We start from the raw sequence: 16,660 nt of genomic DNA on the forward strand, positions 1-16,660 counted from the left end.
GGAACCGCCAGACTGATTTCCAGAGTGGTTGTACAAGCTTGCAATCCCACCAACAATGGAGGAGTGTTCCTCTTTCTCCACATCCTCGCCAGCATCTGCTGTCACCTGAATTTTTGATCTTAGCCATTCTGACTGGTGTGAGGTGGAATCTCAGGGTTGTTTTGATTTGCATTTCCCTGATGATTAAGGATGTTGAACATTTTTTCAGGTGCTTCTCTGCCATTCGGTATTCCTCAGGTGAGAATTCTTTGTTCAATTCTGAGCCCCATTTTTTAATGGGGTTATTTGATTTTCTGGAGTCCACCTTCTTGAGTTCTTTATATATATTGGATATTAGTCCCTTATCTGATTTAGGATAGGTAAAGATCCTTTCCCAATCTGTTGGTGGTTTTTTTGTCTTATTGATGGTGTCTTTAGCCTTGCAGAAGCTTTGCAGTTTCATGAGGTCCCACTTGTCAATTGTCGATCTTACAGCACAAGCCATTGCTGTTCTATTCAGGAATTTTTCCCCTGTGCCCATATCTTCAAGGCTTTTCCCCACTTTCTCCTCTATAAGTTTCAGTGTCTCTGGTTTTATGTGAAGTTCCTTGATCCACTTAGACTTGACCTTAGTACAAGGAGATAGGAATGGATCGATTCGCATTCTTCTACATGATAACAACCAGTTGTGCCAGCACCATTTGTTGAAAATGCTGTCTTTCTTCCACTGGATGGTTTTAGCTCCCTTGTCAAAGATCAAGTGACCGTAGATGTGTGGGTTCATTTCTGGGTCTTCAATTCTATTCCATTGGTCTACTTGTCTGTCACTATATCAGTACCACGCAGTTTTTATCACAATTGCTCTGTAGTAAAGCTTTAGGTCCGGCATGGTGATTCCACCAGAGGTTCTTTTATCCTTGAGAAGATTTTTTGCTATCCTAGGTTTTTTGTTATTCCAGATGAATTTGCAGATTGCACTTTCTAATTCGTTGAAGAATTGATTTGGAATTTTGATGGGGATTGCATTGAATCTGTAGATTGCTTTTGGCAAGATAGCCATTTTTACAATGTTGATCCTGCCAATCCATGAGCATGGGAGATCTTTCCATCTTCTGAGATCTTCTATAATTTCTTTCTTCAGAGACTTGAAGTTTTTATTATACAGATCTTTCACTTCCTTAGTTAGAGTCACGCCAAGATATTTTATATTATTTGTGACTATTGAGAAGGGTGTTGTTTCCCTAATTTCTTTCTCAGCCTGTTTATTCTTTGTGTAGAGAAAGGCCATTGATTTGTTTGAGTTAATTTTATATCCAGCTACTTCACCGAAGCTGTTTATCAGGCTTAGGAGTTCTCTGGTGGAATTTTTAGGGTCACTTATATATACTATCATATCATCTGCAAAAAGTGATATTTTGACTTCATCTTTTCCAATTTGTATCCCTTTGATCTCCTTTTTTTGTCGAATTGCTCTGGCTAGGACTTCAAGTACAATGTTGAATAGGTATGGAGAAAGTGGACAGCCTTTTCTAGTCCCTGATTTTAGAGGGATTGCTTCAAGCTTCTCACCATTTACTTTGATGTTGGCTACTGGTTTGCTGTAGATTGCTTTTATCATGTTTAGGTATGGGCCTTGAATTCCTGATCTTTCCAAGACTTTTATCATGAATGGGTGTTGGATCTTGTCAAATGCTTTTTCCGCATCTAATGAGATGACCATGTGGTTTTTGTCTTTGAGTTTGTTTATATACTGGATTACGTTGATGGATTTCCGTATATTGAACCATCCCTGCATCCCTGGGATGAAACCTACTTGGTCAGGATGGATGATTGTTTTGATGTGCTCTTGGATTCGGTTAGCAAGAACTTTATTGAGGATTTTTGCATCAATATTCATAAGGGATATTGGTCTGAAGTTTTCTATCTTTGTTGGATCTTTTTGTGGTTTAGGTATCAGAGTAATTGTGGCTTCGTAGAATGAGTTGGGTAGAGTACCTTCTGTTTCTATTTTGTGGAATAGTTTGTGAAGAACTGGGATTAGATCTTCTTTGAAGGTCTGATAGAACTCTGCACTAAACCCATCTGGTCCTGGGCTTTTTTTGGTTGGGAAACTATTAATGGCTGCTTCTATTTCTTTGCGGGATATAGGGCTGTTTAGATCATTAACCTGATCTTGATTCAACTTTGGTACCTGGTATCTGTCTAGAAACTTCTCCATTTCATCCAGGTTCTCCAGTTTTGTTGAGTATAGCCTTTTGTAGAAGGATCTGATGGTGTTTTGGATGTCTTCAGGATCTGTTGTTATGTCTCCCTTTTCATTTCTGATTTTGTTAATTAGAATGCTTTCCCTGTGCCCTCTAGTGAGTCTGGCTAAGGGTTTATCTATCTTGTTGATTTTCTCAAAGAACCAGCTCCTTGATTGGTTGATTCTTTGAATAGTTCTTCTTGTTTCCACTTGGTTGATTTCGCCCCTGAGTTTGATTATTTCCTGCCGTCTACTCCTCTTGGGTGAATTTGCTTCCTTTTGTTCTAGAGCTTTTAGGTGTGTTGTCAAGCTGCTAATGTGTGCTCTCTCTAGTTACTTTTTGGAGGCACTCAGAGCTATGAGTTTTCCTCTTAGAAATGCTTTTATTGCATCCCATAAGTTTGGGTATGTTGTGGCTTCATTTTCATTGAACTCTAAAAAGTCCTTAATTTCTTTCTTTATTCCTTCCTTGACCAAGGTATCATTGAGAAGAGTGTTGTTCAGTTTCCACGTTAATGTTGGCTTTCTATTATTTATTTTGTTATTGAAGATCAGCCTTAGTCCATGGTGATCTGATAGGATGCATGGGACAATTTCAATATTTTTGTATCTGTTGAGGCCTGTTTTGTGACCAATTATGTGGTCAATTTTGGAGAAGTTACCATGAGGTGCTTAGAAGAAGGTATATCCTTTTGTTTTAGGATAGAATGTTCTGTAGATATCTGCCAGATCCATTTGATTCATAACTTCTGTTAGTTTCACTGTGTCCCTGTTTAGTTTCTGTTTCCATGATCTGTCCATTGGTGAAAGTGGTGTGTTGAAGTCTCCCACTATTATTGTATGAGGTGCAATGTGTGCTTTGAGATTTACTAAAGTTTCTTTAATGAATGTGACTGCCTTTGTATTTGGAGCATAGATATTCAGAATTGATAGTTCCTCTTGGAGGATTTTACCTTTGATGAGTATGAAGTGCCCCTCCCTGTCTTTTTTGATGACTTTGGGTTGGAAGTCAATCTTATCAGATATTAGAATGGCTACTCCAGCTTGTTTCTTCATACCATTTGCTTGGAAAATTGTTTTCCAGCCTTTCATTCTGAGGTAGTGTCTATCTTTTTCTCTGAGATGAGTTTTCTGTAAGCAGCAAAATGTTGGGTCTTGTTTGTGTAGCCAGTTTGTTAGTCTATGTCTTTTTATTGGGGAGTTGAGTCCATTGATATTAAGAGATATTAAGGAAAAGTAATTGTTGCTTCCTGTTATTTTTGTTGTTGAAGTTGGCATTCTGTTCTTGTGGCTATCTTCTTTTAGGTTTGTTTACCTTTTGCCATCTGGTAATCTCTGGAGTTGTTATAGTTGTCTCTGTTTAGAGATTGTTCTTCTGGTGATTCTGATTACCGTCTATCAACAGACCTGGGAGACAGGCTCTCTCCTCTGAGTTTCAGTGGTTAGAGCACTCTCTGCTGACAAGCTCTCCTCTTACAGGGAAGGTGCACAGAAATCTGGTGTTTGGACCTCCTCCTGGCCGAAGAAGAAGGCCCAAAACAGGCCCTTTCCCAGATGCTGTGTTGCTTTGGCAGGTCACAGAAGCTGTCTGCTTCTGTGGTGCACACTCTCACCTGTGCAGACTAAGTTCCTAAGTTCGGCGGAGTCCTGGATCCAAGATGGCGCTCCCTGCTCCTGAGGCAGAGGGCTCACGTGCAGGGCGGACCACTGTCCTCCAGCTGGGAGGGTGCTGGATGTCTGCGGACCCAAAAGGGTGCTGCCTCAGCGGCTCTGTGGCTCCCGCCTGTCCCAGAAGCTGTCTGCCTCTGTGGTGCACACTCTCACCTGTGCAGACTAAGTTCCTAAGTTCGGCGGAGTCCCGGAACCTCAAAAAATATTTTTGTCAGATAATGGAATATACCAGGTAAAACACATCCTGAATTTCACAGAGTTTTTGTTGGGCATACTGAGAACCACCAGAAGTCCTTTGCCCACTTTCCAGAACCTGATTCCTTCCTTCCTTAAAATGACTCAGTGCCAACTGCCTGCCATCACTAACAGCCAATGTATCAGAGTTCCCCAGTCGATGTATTTTCTCTATGCCCAGCTCCATATTCACTGAAGAGTCCACCATTATGGCCTGGTCTGTTGCTGTCTGTATCCAGCTCAGAGGCAGCCATTTTGCTCCCCCCTCCCGCCCCAATACATTTCTGTTACATGGTGTGATTTTTGTGACATTCTTCAGCCCCTGGTAGCCGAGATATATTTTCACTGAAAAAAAACAAAACAAAAACAAACAAAAAATCCAAACCAAACCAATCAAACAACAACAACAAAACTTTCAGTTTTTACTTTACCTTGTGGAACAAATGAAAACAAAACAAAACAGAAACAGAAACAGAAACAAACATTAACTATAATGCTAAATGGTGAAAAGGCTAGGCAAACCATTTTTGTCTTATTTAGTTTTGTCATTGTCTCTCATGCAGAGAGCCCCGGCACAGACTCAGAAGACCACAGTCCTCCCCAAGACAATGGCTTCTCCACGCTACTGCTAGGCACAGTCTTTGCCTCAGCAAAGGTCCATCTGAACATCCTCCATTGAAGACTCTCATACGAAGAAGGTATGAGACCTTTGAGAGGAGACCCATGGTAGCTGTGTAGCACTCTTAGAAGCAACAGCTGCAAAAATGGGGGAGATATACATCTTCACACGTTTGTGGGCAGAACATCCGGGTGCTCAGACATCAGATCTGGAGGAAGAATATCAAGATGCCTAGACTGCAGATCTAGGAGGAGAAAATAGAGGGAGATGTTCAGATGTAGAATCTGGGAAGAAACTGTACAGGTGCCCAGCTGTCAGGCCTGGGAAGGTTGTACAGTGTCACCGTGTTCTTTCCTTATTCCTGATTTTAATGAATGGATTTCAGGTTTTAGTTTGGGGTGATTTTGATAACTAGTTTATGTCATCATAAGGGGTCTGTCATCCTATCACTTAAGAGACTTGGGCAGGAGGACTGTATTTAAAACCAGTTTGGGCTACATAACAAGAACCTATCTAAATAAACAGAAGAACCCCAAATTCAGTTTTCTTCTATACCTATGCAATCATTAAGACTATTTCAAAGAGTCAAAACAAAGTGCAATGAACACTTGTTCCCAGCATCCAGAATCTCTAATTTGACATAGTTTGCCTCAATATTTAGTTTTTAAAGCTCAATCTGGTACTTTTGCCATTTGTTTATTTTATTTTTTTAAAGATATTTATTTGTTTTATGTATGTACATTATCACCATCTTCAGATACACCAGAAGAGAGTGTCAGATTCCATTACAGATGGTTGTGAGCCACCATGTGGTTGCTGGGAATTGAACTCAGGACCTCTGTAAGAGCAGTCAGTGCTCTTAACTGCTGAGCCATCTCTCCAGCCCTTTATTTTATTTTTTATTAGCATGATCAATTTTACTTCTTAAGTTTGTAAGTCCTCACATTAACAACTGAATAAAAAAAATCAAGTCATAGACAAATTGCTATCTGTGACCACTAATTTGAGGATTCTGGGTCCAGGACTATAGCCCCAACAGCAAGGATTCCTAGCATCATCCTGAGCTGTCAAAGCTCAGACAAGACACTAAAGCCACCAAAGCCCTGGTTTCTGCATACAATTAGAACAGCCAGTCATCTCGACCATTCCCAGAATGGTCTCAATGAGAGAATCCGAATGTGAGACAATAAGGTGGGAGTTGCAGAGATGGAGGGTCCTGAATTGTCACCAATACTGTGCTATTGCTATGATGAATTTTAAGCTCCTTTGTTTCTGAGTGCTGTTCCCCTTTCTGCTCAGCATCCCACGATCAGCCTTTGAGAAGCAGAACATCTACCCTGTGGCTCTGTTGACACCAAACTCTCCAATGAGGTCTGAATTATGACTCCTCCGATCACTGCATGGAAAATGCTTTCTATCTTCTCTGCAGATCTATTGTAACGACTCCTCAAATTACAGCAGGGAGCAGGGAGTTGATTGTTAATATTTAGATCAGGTGTCTCAGACCTCAGTGGTGTGATCATTTGCTTTAAATTTTTTAAGATATGCAAATGTGGTGTGAAGGTGCTGCAGTGCCTCCCACCCCTGCTGTCAGCATCCTGTCTCATCAGAATTTATTGTTTTTAAACATATGAAACATTTTACAGTGTGACTATAAGTCATCGTAAACACAGCATGATTGATGAGCTCATGGCCAGGATGCCTCGAGAATCATCTGTTGCCCAGAAGATTCTGGTTTTGCTATTCTTATAAGTTGGTTTAACTTTGTCCAGGGTGTAGCAGGGCTCTGCATTTGAAACAGGATGTTTTGTAGCACCCAGGCAAACATTTGGCATTGAAGTGTGTGGATTTCATGTTTGTAATTGTGATTACACACACATCTGAGACAGTAAAAGAAAAGAAATTAAGGGTGAATTAGCTCAGACAAGATAATATAATAGAGAAGGTACAATTGCAGTTTGGAGACCAACCCAATACAACTAGAGATTGAAACTACATCCGATCAGCTCCATATAGTTTCCAGCCCACAGTTAAATTTCTAATTATCTTTTTAAAAGTCACTTTGTTTTTATATTACTTTTATGATTGCAGGAGAAAGTGGGAGACTAGGACAAAGAAATTCCACACCCCTCACCTCCAGTTCCTCCTGTGATTCACAACCTAGAGGGATGACACATTTGGTGTCAAGATTAACAGTTATGTGTTAGCTGCTGAAATCTGTATTTTACTCTTAGGTCTTTCAAATTCACCTATACCCTTTTTCTGTTCCAAGAGTCTGTTATGAATCCCACATTAGATTTGTGTTTTTCTATATGTTTCTTGTATGTGTTGGCTTCTCAGATTTACTTTTGATGACCTTGACAGTTTCAAGGTCTCTACTTCTTATTGGCCTCCTTTGCCAACCTTCCCACTTACATTTCGTTGTTGCTGCTGGTGGTGGTGTTGTGTAACAGGTCCCCAGACCTTACTTAGTCTCCCAGACCTCAGAACAAGTGATTCCATAATGGAAGTACCATCCAGGCCATAAAACACCACAGCATGTAAATAGCACCGTTTGTCAAAACAGAAACAAAGACCTAATCCATTAAAGTCCATAGCTCTGGGGGAGTTTCTAAATGTACCAACTTTCCTTTTGGGCTTCTATAGCTCTCCTTCTGACTAACCAGTCTTGTTAACTGAAGCAAGTCAACTCAGGATATGTTTTTTGTGCTTAAACGCTTACCCTGAGAAAGGCTGTGACTACCCCGGAATCCTACTACCCAGTGTAGTAGCCAGCCAACTAACAAGGACTTCCTGTTGGCTAAAACCCGTGTCTGAGCAGTCTTCTCTGGTGGATACCACATAACATTTTCTTGTTTTGTTTTGCTGAGACAGGATCTTGCTATATATTCAGCTGGCCTGGAACACAAGGAACTCTGACCTGAACCTTCCAAACTCTGAGATTACCAGTGTATACCATGCCTTCCCAGTCCTAAGCCCTTCTTAGAAAAGTGAATGCCCCAGTGTTCTGAGACACTTTGGATGGACTTTGTAGTGATGTGCGTTCTAATATCAAAACAGTGGTGATTGACTAGTAGTTCCATTTTACAGATGTGCTTGTGTTGACTTACAGATTAGGGCATGTCTATACGAAATTGCCTTCTAGTGATTAGATATTTTGAGATATGTTTTATAACCCCAATTTTGATTTTACTTGAAATTAAAGTTCACTACAGTTATAAACATAATCTGTTTATGCTGTATCAATCTGGTGGCTGTTATGTAATATAGGCACAATTAACACCTCCCTGTATTCACGTCCCCCTCACCCTGTAAAAACAAACACCTGCCCAAAATCCATAGAAGAAGTTCCTAGAGGGGTAAGAGGATAGAGTGCACCCCATCCTCCTGTCTTGTTGCTTCCAGGTCACTAAATCTCAGACCTCTAAGCCAATAGCAGAGCCTTTTGTCCTTGGATGGAGTTCTCAGGCCTTTACAGTCCAGTGACCTCCTTCTGTCTATTGTTTAAAATTATTTACTGAGCAGTTTCTCTGTTACAAGTTCTTTGTGAATGGGTCAAACACTTGTCTCTGTCTTCACGGATAAAGCTTGGCAAAGAGAAAGGCTCAGAGTAAATCAATCAGTAAAGATTTAGTACGAGATAACTGCTCTGTGAGCTGGGAGAGTCCTGTGATTTTTCTGTGATTCCATTTTCATCCCTGTGTTAGCGTGACACGACTGTTACAAATGCCTGACAGGCTCAACAGAAGAAGAGGAAAAACTCATTTTCACTCATGGGTTTGGAGGTCACTGTGCATGGTCTGTTGTGACCACAGCTTTGAGGCCTGTAGTTGAGGTGAACTATCTTGATATGAAGCTGAGTAAAATTCTGCCCACTTCTAGTGGAGTAAAAATGAGAGAGTGAGAGGGTTCAACATCAAATGGCTCCCTCAAGGGCATACATTAGTGACCCAAAGGCACTCTGCTGGACCACATTCACAATTTCCAGCAACTCCCAATAAAGACCAAATCTTTAACACATGGGACTTGGGGACATCCAAGATCAAAACTGCCTGTCTTCTCTGCTATTCCTCTGGCTCTCAACTATCCCTCTCTGCTTCCCACCATTGACTCCCCTCAGCTTTTCTGGCCATGGCCGACCCCTTCAGACCATTAGAAAGGTCTGTTTGACTCAGTCTGTCTCAGCTTTGGTTGCATCACATCTGTGGACTAGGCTGCACTGCTTGCTGTGGGAAGACATGAGCAGACCCTGCAGAGGCACAGAGCAGTTGAGGCCAGGAATGGATGCTTCTCCAAAGAGAGAAAAAGACAGGAAAGTTGATAGAGATCTAGTGGGTTGTAAGCCAGTTCATAGTGGTTTACAATGCGTACAGTGGGAACACAGGAGAGGTCACAAATTGGGGAAAGACATGGAAAATAGTGGAAGACACATGATTGGTCCGAGTGTCATGCATCTTAAGATTAAGGAGATATAAAACATATCAGGGATTTCGAAATCATCATTTCATCATTAATTGAGAGATCAATTATTCAAGACAACACAACAGTTCAAAACCTATATGGCTCCTTGCAAAGATGTTTTGAAATGTGTGGAGCAAACATGATAGCAATGGAAGGAAAATGAGACAAAGCCTCAACTGTGAGAAATCCCAACACTCACCTTTAGTAATTGTCATGCAAATAGGAAATTTGATCTTTATTTGGATGCTGATAGAGCCGAGTCAGCTTTCTTTCAGTGTAAAAATACCCTTTACCATTTGAATCCTTTTTTGTTTGTTTTTAGACTGGGTCTCCAGTAGCTCAGGCTGATACTGAACTCCCTCTGTAGTCAAGGATGGACTGGAATTCCTGATCTTTCGGCCTCCACTTCCAGAGTGCTGGAAGTTCCAAGCCTGTGCCTCCACTCCAGGCCTAGCCTATTGCTCTTTAGCCACGGTGAGTCTTTATCCTCAGATTAGATTCCCTGTAGGCAGCACGTGCTTGAGTACATTATCAACCAAATTGGGAAATTTTAAAGAGGCAATGTGAACAAAACCCATGTCCTTTTAAAGTACACAGGCTATAAACCCAAATCGGCCGTATTTTAAGACACAAAATGTCTGAATACATTTAAAGGGATTTGGTTGGTTACTAATAGGTTACCTGGATGTGATGGGCTTTAATCAAAAACGTATCACAGAAAGACATACTGTAGAGGCCACGCTTTTGTCGACAAATAACTTCATTTGAAATAACTCACAGGCCAAGGAAAAAAATAAAAAGGAAATAAACTATTTTTAACAGAATAAAACCATGCTAATATGTCTGAAAATACAACACAGTGCAATTTTTGAGATGCAACAGAATGCAAAGCCTAAAGGGACACGGATCGCTCTGGATTCCTATTCTGAAAAAAAAGAGAAAAGATCAGAAATGTACAACCTTGAGCTTCTATCTTAGGAAAAATTGTGAAAGTCAGGGAAGTCAGATCCAAAGTAAGGAGGAAGAAGTAAGAAATATCCGAGCAGACATGCGTGAAGCACAAAGCAGGGCATCTCACGTTAAAAAAAAAAAAACAAATCAACGAAGCAAAAACTGATTCTTGGAGGAGATCAATGCCATTGATAAGCCTCCAGCCAAGCCATGGTAGCTAACAAAAGGAACCCAGTCAGAAGCAACTGATAACAGGACTGAGATACATGACATGACAATGGGCCGCAGATACATCTGTGATGATGGGGGACAACTGTGAGCAGTTTGATGCCAGAAAATCCAACAACTTGGATGAGACAGAGCTTTCTTGACGTACGGAAACTCTAACAAAGCTCACTCAAAAGGAATCAATCGTGCAGCTCTGAAGTTCATGATTGTTCACTGGCCCTACACATGCAAGGACCAAGACACAGAGAATAATGTATCTAAGATGTGCAGAATTGGGGTCAACTAAATAAGACTTCAGTATAGGCATTTCAAACTCTAGGTTGAGTTAGTCAGCATCTGAAACCCCAGTGCTTTGGGGGCAGAATCAGGAGGATTGCCAGCCTGTTCTGCACAGCAAGTTCCTGGCCATCCAGGGATATAAAGGAAGTCTGTTTCTCAGAACAAAAGAATCTGTGTATTAAATCCTTCTTCTCATTAAAAACCACCAATGGCCCCTTTCTGGTTTCCTGGCTTCCTCTATACTATAGAGTCTATAGTATAGACTATACTCCAGATCTGAAGCTCTGACACACTAGGCTCTTCATGAACGAGAACATGAGTCTTTCGTCTTCCTGGTCTGAGTAACTTCATTCAGAATATTTTCCAGTTCTACTCACTGGCCAGCAAGTGTCATGTTTTCTTTACAGGTGAATAGTATTTCATTGTGTAAATAAAGCACACTTTCATATTTCCCTGTCTGTTGATAAACATCAAGGCTGTCTCTATTTCCTGGCTATTGTGAAGACAATTGCATCTCTGTAATAGGATATAGATGACTTTGGGAAGCACTAAGGGCAGGACAGCTGCATGGCGTGGTATGGCTCTTCCTAGCTTTCTGAGGAGTCTCCGCAGTAATCACACAGTGGCTGCCGCAGTCTGCCCTCCCACCAACAGTGAACGGGTGTTCCTCTTCCTCCACATGACACGGGTCAGAATTTCTTATTTGGCTTCTATATTATTTATATTATTCCTTTTACTTTTTGAGATTAGAACAGTAGATCTCAACCTCCCTAATGTTGTGGCCCTCTAATAAGGTCCCTCATTTGTGGTGACCCCCCCCCAACCATAAAATTATTTTTACTGCTACTTCATGATTGTAATTTTGCTACTGCTATGAATAGTAACATAAATATCTATGTCTTCTGATGGTCTTAGGTGACCCTTATGAAAGGGTCACTTGACCCCCCTAAGGGCTTGAGACTCACAGGCGGAGAAGCACTGGATGAGTACATAATTATATCATTTCCCCTTCCCTTCCCTCCCTTCAAACTTCAAACCCTCCCATATATCCCTCCTGGCTCCTTTTCAAATTCGTGGCCTCTTTTTCATTAATTGTCATTTCATGCATATGTGTATATACGTACATATATGTTCCTAAATACAACCCGCTCAGTCCATATAGTGTCACTTGTAGGTGTGCTTTCATGGCCGACCATTTGGTATTAGATAACACACTGGTGTGGCCTGCCATGAGGATGATTCTCCCACTCTCTGCATTCCTTAGTTGCCCATATTCCTTTGTGTAGGGCTCCTGGGCTCTCACCACCCACCTTGGCTTGTCTACTGTGGTTGTCTTTGTTCAACTCATGCTTAGGCTAACATGTTGTGGAGATGTTATGAGTGTAGCTTTTGGTATTCCTCAGAGACATGACCTCACAGCAAGCCCCCAGATCCTCTGGTCTTACAATCTTTCTGGCTTCTCTTCTACAACATTCCCTGAGCCTTAGGAAACTTAGGTTTCCACTTCCCCTCTTCTTGAGAGGATCTTAAGTCCAATTAGACAACTGCTTGTTAGTACCAAGGTATGCGTTTCACGGTACATTCTTAGGGTTATGGTGCCATGTTGGCCATTGCTGTGGTTCCGAGGAGTCTTAGTTGGGTAGGACTGCTGGTTGCTTCCCTCCTTTGGAAGCTTGCTTGGCTTATAGAGGAAACGTTATCAGTCCAACTGAGAGCTTTTATTTTAAAAAATATTCATTTTACATCTAATCACAGCCCCCTTTTCCTCCCAGTATACCCCTCCTGCTTTTCCTCCTCCCCCTCTCTTCAGAAAAGAGGAAGGCTCATGGGTACCAACCACCCAGGCACATCAAATCACAGCAGGACTAAATGCATTCTCTCCCACGGCAGCCAGACAAGGCAGTCCAGCTAGAGGAAGGGGATCCAATGGCGGGCAAAAGAGTCAGAGACAGTTCCTGCTCCAATTGTTAGGGGAGCCACCTGAAGATATTTTTCTGAAGATTTATGTGTTTTCTTGATGACAGCCATTCTGACTGTGGCAAGATGAAATCTCACAGTTGTTTCAATTTTCATTTTCCTAATAGACAAGTATATTAGAGAGTTTTCAAAAATATTTCTTAGCCACTTATATCTCTTCTTTTGAGCTCTCTGTTTAGTTCCGTGGCCTATTTTGTAGTTGGATTATTTGTTTTCTTGGTGTTTAAAGTTTTGAGTTCTTTGTATATTCTGGACACGAATTCTCTGTGAGATGTACCACTGACAGAGATTACTTCCCCATTCTGTAGGCTGCCTCTTCAGCAAATTAACACATTCCTTTGTTGTAGAGATGCTTTTAAACATTGAGGTTAATCTAGTTAATTACTGCTCTTATTTTCTGCACTCAGAAAGTCTTAACTGAAACTGATACTCTAAAGTGTATTTCCCATTTCTTCCTTCAGAATCTCAGGTCTAAAATTGACATCTTTGATCCACCTAAAAGTTGCTCTTGTGCAGGCTAAGAGATAAGAATCTAGCTTCAATCTTCTACACATAGCTATCTGGCTTCGCCACCAGCGTTTGTTAGATAGTGTCTTCTCTCCAATGAGTATTTTTTACCTTTAATAAAAATCAGAAGGCTGTTGGACTATAGGCTTATATCTGAGTCCTCAATTCTATTCCATTGATCAGTATGTTTATTTTCGTGCCAATACCACATTGATTTTTACCACTATAGCTTTGCAATATAACTTCAAATCAGGAATGGTGACGCCTTGCTCAGAGATTTTATTCTTTGGGATTTGTTTTGGTTAGCATACAGAGACAAAGTGTGGAGTAGAGACTGAAAGAAAGGCCATCCAGAGACTGCCTCACCTGGAGTTCCATCCCATATATAGTCACCAAACTCAGACACTATTGTGGATACCAACAAGTGCTTGCTGACAGGAGCCCTGCCAGTGCCTGACAAATACAGAGGTAGATGCTCTCAGCCAACCATTGGACTGAGCACAGGGTCCCCAATGGAGGAGCTAGAAAAAGAATCCAAGGAGCTGAAGGGGTTTGTAGCTCCATAGGAGGAACAACAATATGAACCAACCAGAACCCCGAGAGCTCCCAGGGACTAAACCGCCAACCAAAGAGTATACATGGAGGGACCTATGGCTCCAGCGACATATGTAGCAAAGGATGGCCTAATCAGACATCAGTGGGAGGAGAGGCCCCTGGTTCTGTGAAGGCTCAATGCCCCAGTGTAGGGAAATGCCAGGACAGGAAAGTGGGAGTGGGTAGGTGGGTGAGCACGGGGAGGGAGGATGGGATAGGGGGTAACCAGGAAAGGGGATAACATTTGAAATATAAAGATAATATCTAATAGATATTATGAACTTGAATAGTTTTTTTCTATTTCTGTGGTGAGCTGAAATTTTGATCAAGACTACAGAATATGTAGACTGATGTTGTTAGGATAGCCATTTCCCCCTTACCTGTCTATCTACATGTGAAATCTATCTGTATAGGTTTTTCATTTTTAGGCTGGATGGGATTTGCTCCATGGTTTCCTTCTCAGTCAGTCTTTGGAAGATCCTTAATTTAGGTATGTTGATTTTGTAACTGATACTTTTCTGAAAGTGTTTATCAGCTCTTAGCTTCCTGGTGGCATGTTTGGGGTCTCTTATGTTATCTAAAAACAGGGAAAATTGGACTTCTTCCTTCCCTGTTTGTATTCCTTCTATTTCCTTCTCTAGACTTGTGCTAGCTAGCAACCCAAGTGCTCTACTGAATGGGAGGGGCGACATTGTTCTGCATCTTATGAGAAAGCCTCAGGAGGTTTTTATCCATTGCTCATGATGGTGACTATTGGTTTGTCATGAATAGTCTTTATCTTGTTGATAGATGTTCCCGCCACCCTTAGTCTCTCCAGGGTCTTTATTATGAAACATTGTTGGATTTTGTCAAAGGCATTTTCTGCACTGATAATCCTTTGGATGCATTCTTAAATTTGGCTTGTAAGTATTTTCACAACTGGTGAAAGTGTAGAAAATGAGTGTCTGTGGAGAGCTCAGCCCTAAATAGGACATCACATTGTCTACCCTCAAGATGCTAGGAACGTGGTGAAAGGCAGGGTGAAAGATTTGAAGAGCCAGAGGCTGAGGGGGAGACTGAGGCGAAAACGGTCCATAGAACTGTAGACATGGAAGAACCTTTGCACTCACAAACTCCCAGCAGCTGTGGTTGCCTGCCACAGACCTCCACAAGGCCAAAAGAGTCAACACTCCAGCATGGATGGACGACAGCACATGAGTACCCAGATGACGAGCAATTGGCAGGTGATGCCTGCTAGGGGAGGGAAAGTTTGTTCCCTTTAGGGGCATGGCTGCTGCTCCAATAGATGGCTCCACCCTCATGTCTCCATGGTCCACACTGGACTCAATTGTTTATAAGAAGGAAGAAGACATGAAGTGAGAGGGCATGGTGGGACTCAGAAAGGGTTTGAAAGGGTTCATGGGAGGTATGTGCAAAACCCATAGGCGTGTATGAAACTTTCAAAGAATAAAGAAACATATTACATTTAAAACGTCACATCTGTATTTACAGCCAGTGATTTTCATCCAGGTGAGCTCTTCTTTGTAGGGACCGTGGGAAGAGATCCCAGGGTGACGATGTCTTATGATGTCATAGGTAGGACAATGGTGTCCTATCGATGTATGGGTGGACACTATCAAACAGAGGTGAAGTATAAGAAATGGTGTCTAGTGCGAAGTTTGGATGATGCTACCATCACAGACTGCCCTTTCCATTTTATAGAGTACTGTGAGGAGCGTTGCTGTCAGCTGTTCTTACAGGGTTTGCTGAGACTCATCAGTGAAACAGTCTGGGTCTCTGGGCTTTCTCTTTTTGGGGGGGGGGAGATGTTTACTCTGCTTCTTACCCTTGCTCATTGTGGTTCTATTTAAGTTGCTTATCTCCCCTTGGTTTAACTTTGATAGATTCCCCATGTCTAGGAATCATCTGTTACTTCCAGATTTTCCACTTTTGTTTCTTTTTAAATATGTGTTGTCAAAATATTTCCCAGAGATTTTTTGGATCTGAAAAGAGTCTTTGGCTGCGATATTAAAATTGACTGTGCAATTATGTCTGTCAGAGCTCGGCTAGATGGATAGTGATCTGATGGTACAGATACAGCAGATTGGTGTCCTCAAAAAGACCCACCAAGTAGGCTTCACATCACTCCTGGAGTGCCACCACACTAAGCTGTGCAAGTGTAGTTTGGTCGTTGAGTCCTTAAGCATCAGGCACTAGGACCATAGCACGTATTTCAGCAGCTCCTTGAACTAACGTTTCCAGCAGCATCGCGGCGCCAAGCTATTAGCAGCAGGGCTTCTTTCTGCTATTGCTGGCAAGTGTATGCTTGTGAGCAGCCTCACTGGACAGCCGTTTGTGTAGCGGCAAGGTACTGGTGGCTATGTTGGCTGTTTAGTGTCAGTTACCAAGAGAAAGAGCTGCAACAACCACCCTGCAAGTGAAGCTAATGATTCCCAGACTTCTTTGTTAAGGCATGGTCTCTGATGACTTGCCCAAAGGCAAGGTTTATCCCCAAGCTTAGAACATGGTTGTCAGAAGACCACAGTGATTCCTGCTCTTATGTAATTCCAATGATTTGCAGAGCCACGTTAAACATCTCAAGGACAATGGACAGAGGCAGATTTGGGGAGATAGCTGGAATGGGTGGCTTGGTTGAGGGAGCAAGGATACTTTCGGAGCCTTTTGATGTGTCTATGGTGGGAGGCCCAGGCAACAAGACTGGCTGCAGCTCACTCAGAATGTATGTTCCCTGAAAGGCTCTCAAGCCAGGGAGGTGCTTACATTTACTGTAACTGGGCAACATGTACCACTTGGGGTTCAATCAGTTTGACACAACTGTCTAGTTATGCTCCAATCTCTCCTCACTTTAAGCAGCACTGAGTGGATACAAATGTTTTTCATTTTCTTTCTGTCCTTCTTTTCCAGGGCGGATTTGC

Source organism: Mus caroli, unplaced genomic scaffold (genome assembly GCF_978045245.1).
Source record: "Mus caroli unplaced genomic scaffold, Mus_caroli_1 scaffold_8, whole genome shotgun sequence".
NCBI lineage: Eukaryota > Metazoa > Chordata > Mammalia > Rodentia > Muridae > Mus > Mus caroli.